Raw genomic sequence first — 7,793 nt, 5'->3', positions numbered from 1 at the left:
GAAAGGCCTTCCACTTAAGCAAGTTTATAGGCTGTAACACACTCAGTCCAATTGTTTGGTGACAAGAGCAGATAGTTATCTCTGAGTCACAGCTCAGTAGGAAGTCTCCAGAAAGGAGAAATGAGTCTTCAGAAATGAGTCAGGAAGCTTCTCTGGGAGAAATGACATGACAAGAACCTTATAGCACAAGAGCATTTGGCTAGGGCTTAACCACACTGCAGAGTTTTCATGGGGAAGTTGGGTTCCGGGGAGTGTTTGTGGATGAATAAGTCACCATTATAGGACTTCCCTGGTGGCTCAGATAGTAAAGCTTCTGTCTACAATGTGAGAGACCTGGGTTCGATCCCTGGGTTGGGAAGATTCTCTGGAGAAGGAAATGGCAACCCACTCCGGTACTCTTGCCTTGAAAATCCCATGAACGGAGGAGCTTGGTGCAGGCTACTATCCATGGGGTCACAAAGAGTTGGGTATGACTGAGCGACTACCATTATAACTGACCTTTTTCTCTACCAACTACTGCTGCTGCGAAGTCACTTCAGTCGTGTCCGACTCTGTGCGACCCCAGAGACAGCAGCCCACCAGGCTCCCCCGTCCCTGGGGTTCTCCAGACAAGAACACCGGAGTGGGCTGCCATTTCCTTCTCCAATGCATGAAAGTGAAAAGTAAAAGGGAAGCCTCTCAGCCATGTCCGACTCTTGGCGGCCCCACCGTCCGGCAAGCAAAGGGATTCTATTTTTAAGTCAAACTGTGCATTGGGTATCTATGTGAAACACAAGCTGTGTTGAATTTTTAAAGGGATCAAAGCCTTACTATAAAGGAGTGAACTTTAATGAGTCAGTTAGCAGAGTGGCAGGTATCAGAGAAAAGAACAGTGGGATCTGAATAACAATACTTCCCTAAGGTACTGGAACAGACAAGTAAAATAATAAGATTCCCAGTATTTGCTTCAAAATATTCTTAGGGGTGGTGGAGGGTGATAGAAAATATAGAAATACAGAAAAAATTAGATAGGCCATAGGTTGATAATGGCTGAATCTCTGTGATTAATATGTTAGGGTTCAGTATACTCTTCTATTTTATTTATATTTAAAATTTTCTATAATAACTTAAAAAAGAAACAAGTATAGATATGGTCTACTATTCTATTCAATAGAAAATTTCATACCACTGGGAATATAAATGTAACCAGGGGGATGGCTTGGATTTCCTGCACAAAGTTGTAGGTTCTCCTTACATCCAAACAATATCTAGGTCTTTACGTCCAACCTCCAAAATTCACCTCCAGTGTCCACTTTTCTCCATCTCCCCTGTACCACCCAACCACCACCAATAGTGTGGCCTCTTAATATGCCTCCCTATTTCCAGTAGAATATCTATTTCCAGTCTCTTCTGCCTACAGAAGGAATGATCTTTTCAAAATGCTAATCTGATATTTTCATGAGAAAAAAGCAAACTGCAGAACAGTATAAGAAAGGGAAAACCACATACATTCATACATACATATTTATATACTACTTACTTATATTTGAAAGATAAACAAATACTTATAAAAATAAAAGAGGAGGAAATGCACAATCGAGGACATACGTTGGCAGCAAAATTTCTCTGAATGTCCTCTTATAAATCTTGACTTTGGAATCACATAATGTTTACACACTCAAAAAATAACATTAAGTAAAAATAAAATAAAATAAGACATTTCTGAAAATTGAATACAAATTGAAACAACAAAAAACCCAAATGTTTATTAACTACACAAAGAAAATAGTCATTTCAAGTAACTTCCATAAAATTGTTTTGACTTTATATTCTTGTGAAATATATTTTAAAACCAAGAAAAGCTGCAAATAAATCTTAGGACTTCATTCAGTAGTCTTATTGTTAGTATTAGGTGGAACCATACAAAATTGCCAATATTTCGCCACTGATGACCTATAAAATGAAAATTTCTCTTATTGCAAATATAGTAATATTATATATATAGTAATATTATTTTATACTATAAATATAAAAATATGTTTTGCATGTAATCTGATTCATAAAAATACAAATATAGTATGTTATAGCAATATTATTACTTTTGGAAATATTTTCTATATATTGTAGCATGAAACGAGTAATCAATGTTGTTAGAACAAAGTCTTCAGCAAAATAAGAGAATTATTCTTTTAGAAGTTAATAAATATCTTGATTTTTAAATGAGATATAATTGACACAACATTTTATAAGTTTGAGAGGTATAATGAGTTGATTTGGTACTTTTATATACAGCAATATGATTACTATAGTAACATAGCAATCATCACTTCTTTGTGTTGAGAACTATAAAAATCTAGTCTATTAGCAACTTCAAAGTTTATAATATAGTATTGTTAACTATAATCACTATGCTGTGCATTAGATCTCCAGGACTTATTTATCTACTAGTTGCAAATTTGTACCCTTTAACAGTAATATCCCAATTTCCCCATTCCTATCCTCTGATAACCATCATTTTACTGTTTTTACACACTCAACTTTTTTAGGTTGCATGTCCAAGTAATAGCATACAGTACCTGTCTTTCTCTTTCTGATTTATTTCACACAGCATAATGCTCTCAAAATAAATTGCAAGTATCAGTATGAACTTGTGATTTTTTTTCAAAAATATTAATTCCTAATTGTCCACTAAAAAGCCCTAAGCCTAAGACCCAGATTGTGGTATCTAAACATCTTCCCACTAAAATAAAGCAGATATACCAGTGGAAATGGCAGAAAACAGAAAAATTAAACTGGGTATATATTATTGTGTAAGGAAACTATCAGAGTAATGAGGTCCAGTTAAAAAGACAAAGATCTGACATGAGGGACTTCCCACTGGCTAAAGCAGGACAATTTATGCATCAACAGAATAATGACTAAAATTAATTAAAACACATTGAATAAATAAAAACCATAAATTCATAATGATATTCAAAAAAAGAGAAAATGAAAATAAAAGGAAGGGGGAAAAGAAGAAGGTGAAAAGCACATCATTGGAAATGCAGTTAGAAGTAACTAGGTCACACTTTACTCTGCAAGCTTGTAATTAAAGTGAAAGAATCAAATATATATCCTGCCTTTCCTGGAAGAACCATTTTCCAGAGTAGCATAACAACCTTTGATGATGAGACAAATTTTTATCTTTCATAAAGGGATTCTAACTAATAAATGTGTTAGGAACGATAGCATTAGAAACTCATCATTCTGCAATTCTTAATGAAATAATTGATTCAGATAATGATCATCATTGGATGAAATCATTGGTTTAAAGGTTAATGAAGAAATTTACAATGGAGGGATTTAAGCTTTCATTTCCTTCAATGCTAAACCAGTTTTGTTTTCCTGGTATAATTCTCATTTGATCATAATATCTAATCTTTTTATGATATGAATGGTTTGCTAATATTTTGTTGAGGATTTTTGTCTATATTAGGGATAAAAGTAAAGTGAAGTCTCTCAGTTGTGTCCAACTCTTTGCGACCCCAGGACTGTAGCCTACCAGGCTCTTCTGTCCATGGGATTTTCCAGGCAAGAACACTGGAGTGGGTTGCCATTTCCTTCTCCAATATTGGGGATATTGGCCTAAATTTTTTTATTTGAATTATGTCTTTGGCTTTGGTATCAGAGTAATACTGGTCTCATAAAGTGAATTGGAAAGTGTTCTTTCCTCCAGTATTATCTGGAATAATTTGTGAAGAACTGCTATTATAATCTTTAAATGTTTGATAGAATTCACCAATGAAAACATCTAGGCTTAGGTTTTATTTCTCAGAAGATTTTTGATTACTAATTCAGTTTCTTTACTTGTATGGATCTATTCAGATTTTCTATTTCTTCTTGGGTCAGTTTTGGTAATTCATGTCTAAGAATTTAAAAAATTTTCATTTGGTCTATTTGTTGGTACAAAGCTATTCACAGTCTTCCTTTATCTTTTTAATTTCTGTAGCTTTTATGGTGATTTCCTCTCTTTCATTCATGATTTGATGATACTTGCCTTTTCCTTAGTTACCTAAAGGTTTGTCAATTTTGATGATCTTTTCAGACATTCAACTTATGATTTCATTGATTTCCTTAACTTTTTGTTCTATATTTCATTGCTTTGCTCTCTAATCTTTATTACTTACTTTCTTCACCTTACGTTGTATTTGCTTTGCTCTTCACTTTCTAGATTCTTAAGGTGAAAGATTTGGTTATTGAGATAATTTTTATTTAACATAGGTATTTAAAGCTATATATTTCCCTCTTAGCACTGCCTTACTTACATCCCATAAATTTGGACTTATTATGCTTTCATTTTAATTCAGTTCAAATTTCCCTTGTGATTTCTTCTTTGACCCATGAGTTATTAAGAAATGTGTTATTTAATTTGCAAATATATGTGGTTTCTCAAATTTCTTTCTGCAGTTGATCTCTAATTTAATTCTTCTGTGGTTGGAGAACACACTGTGTTATTTCAATTCTTTTAAATTTATTGAGATATTTCATGGTCAGCATATGATCTGCCCTGGAAAATGTTCCATGCATGACTGAAAAGGATGAATATACCAACCAATTACTACAGGTGGAACATCTAGACATTATGCACCTTATGATCTGATGCAATATACTGGTCAAAATGGACAAGATTATATTGCAATACCATATATACCTAAAAGTGGTTACTTACCTAACCAGGATCCAGGCTGATAGGCATGCGTCTCAACATGGCCTCCCACGATCACACTGGCAGAAGAAAAAGAAGGCAAATTACACACTGGCTCTCAGAGCTCTTCCCAGGAACAGACACATCTTGCTTCCACTCTTATTTGATTAACTGAAGCAAGTCACATGATCATGTTGCGTGCATGCTAAGTCACCCAGTCCTGTCTGACTCTTTATGACCCCATGGACTGTAGCCCTCCAAGCTCCTCTGTCTATGGAATTCTCCAGGCAAGAATACTGGAATGGGTTGCTATGTCCTCCTCTTGGGGATCTTTCCAGCCCAGGAATGGAACTTGTCTTTACGTCTCCTGCATTGGCAGGCAGGTTCTTTACCACTAGCACCACCTGGTGGGGCAAGGAAGTGCTATTCTACCACATACCCAGAAGAAGTGAAGTGAAGTGAAGTCGCTCAGTCATGTCCGACTCTTTGCGACCCTATGGACTGTAGCCTACTAGGCTCCTCCCTCCATGGGATTCTCCAGGCAAGAGTACTCGAGTGGATTGCCCAGAAGGAGACCTGACAATTTTTGATGAAAAGCACTTATAATTGGCACACTACTACGAAATATTCCTGTGAAAATCTGCTGAATGCAAATCTAATCAAAATTTCAGTTATCTTCCAACTTATAAGAAAACTGTAGTATAGAGGAACAAGTTAAATGACACCATAACTAAGCACAAAGACAAATCTAATTCTTTTTTTTTTAAACTGTGGTATGAAAGAAACATTAAAACAACAAAGAGACTTAACAATTGAATGCAATTCATAGGCATTGTTTAGATCCTGATTTCAACCAACTAAGAAGCCATTTGAGACATTACAGAAATTTGAATATAGAATGAGTTTTAGATAATACCAAGAGATTAACAATGCTGTTAAGTATGAAAACAGCATGGCAGGATTGTCAGAAAATATCCATATTTTTACAAGCTGCATTTGTAGGTATGCAAGGATTCAGTTATGTCTGTGATTGCTTTATGATACTTTGAAATTCATAAGTAGAGGAAAAATTGATAGGTGAAGAAAATATGGCAAAATCTAGATATCTGTGGAATCTGAGTGGTATATATATGAGACTATATTACAGTATGTTCTCTGCTTTTGTATTATTAAAATCTATTTAATAAAAATATTTTACAATTTTAATTTGAATCATGTCACTTCTTTAAAACCTCTTAATGGCTTTAATGGTTGAATAAAAAGTTCAAATTTATTACAAGTTTCTTCAAATTTAGCATCTGTTTATCATCTTCCCCCTAATCATCTTCTTCACTGGTAACACTTCTATTGAACACTTACCATGTGTCCAGGACTAATTTGAGCCCTTTGCCTGCTTTATTATTGTCAATACCACAATAACCAGAGTTATTTTGTTATCCACTTTTTGCAAATGAGAAAACTAAAGTACAGACAGATTCAACAACTAGTCCAAAATCTCATAGCTAGTAAGTTGGGAAACTGGGATTTGAACCCATGCAGGCTGACTCCATCATCCACGCCATTAACCCCTTGATTTTATGGGCACTTGATATTCCTCTCTCTTGTATGTTCACAAATTAGTATGGTGCCTAGCGCATGGTAGGAGCTTAAAAGTTTTTTTTTTAATGGATGTTGATAGCTTAGGTTTCTATCACTTTTCAGTGTCCTTATCTTCTTCCCATTAATTCTGTTGAAATATAGTTACTTTCCTGTTGATATTCCATTGCTGTCATGATGACCGATAAGTATTTCCTGAAAGGAGCATTACAAGCACAGATAGAAAGTGCCCACTGAGTCCTTTCCTCAACGTGGCTTTCCTTATGACTGTCTTGGGTTCTCTCAATGACTTGCTCTCAACATAAAGTGAAGTCGCTCAGTCGTGTCTGACTCTTTGTGACCCCATGAACGGTAGCCTACCAGGCTCCTCTGTCCATAGAATTTTCCAGGTAAGAGTACTGGAGTGGGTTACCATTTCCATATTGCAATGTAATTCTTTGTTTATATATTTACCTCTTGTCCAGTCTATGAGTTCTGAGAGGCCGGGGCCTCTATCTCATGTATCTCAGCCTCCAGTACCTAACACGGTAATTGGCATGCCCTGTGCTATTAAGTTTATTGAGTAAATCAGTGTACAAGAGCTACTGAAGAATTCTTCTTTATCCTTCAAAGCCTAGCTCAGATGTTTTTATAAAAAATTCCTGCTGCCTTTCCCTCCTCTGTGCCATTATATTACCTTCCATACACATTTATAGTTTTCTTCATGTTGCACTGTACTTTTCAGTCCACTTGTGTTCCCAACTAGACCATAAGCTTTGCAAATCTGGGACTGTGCTTTATTCATCTCTGTCTTACTAATACCTAGCAACATTACTAGCACAGAGTAGGGGCTGAATACATTTTTGTTCAAATGCAAACTATCAAAACTTTTAAAATGCACAATTATCAATATATTGCCTTTAGCAGATATTGCAAATAAAGAAATGTTTTACATTCTGTCTTAGAAAAAAAATTTGATGGGACTTTGGAAATGGGATACACACCTTAGTAGAATAACACTGTGCTGTGTGTACTATGCTAAGTCACTTCAGTCGTGTCTGACTCTTTGCGAGCCCATGGACTGTGTAGCCCGCCAGGCTCCTCTGTTCATGGGGATTCTCCAGGTAAGAATACTGGAGTAGGTTGCCATGTCCTCTTCCAGGGGATCTTCCTGACCCAGAGATTGAACCTATGTCTCTTATGTCTTCTGCACTGGGCAGGTGGTTCTCTACCATTAGCAGCACATACCATCACCACCATTTCAAGTCTTTTGCCACTGTCTGTTATTTGCTTTTGAGCTATAAGTGAGTCATGGTCACTTTGTACTTATGCTGCTTCCTCTGCTAAACTTGCAGTATGTCACATGCCATTAATTTTTTTTTCCCCCAAAAGATTCAATATGGGAAATTTGATGGCCATAACTGAGGAGATAAAGTAGGAAAAATAATAAAGCAAATGAATATGGCACTATGGAAAGACTGGCAGCCTGCTTTTCTGCTTTTGGCCTCAGCTTCCTCATTTGCAAAATCAGATAGCACTAGATGATCCCAGAAGC

This window comes from Bos taurus, chromosome 7 (genome assembly GCF_002263795.3).
Source record: "Bos taurus isolate L1 Dominette 01449 registration number 42190680 breed Hereford chromosome 7, ARS-UCD2.0, whole genome shotgun sequence".
Classification (NCBI taxonomy): Eukaryota; Metazoa; Chordata; class Mammalia; order Artiodactyla; family Bovidae; genus Bos; species Bos taurus.
This window is presented reverse-complemented; position numbering follows the sequence as displayed.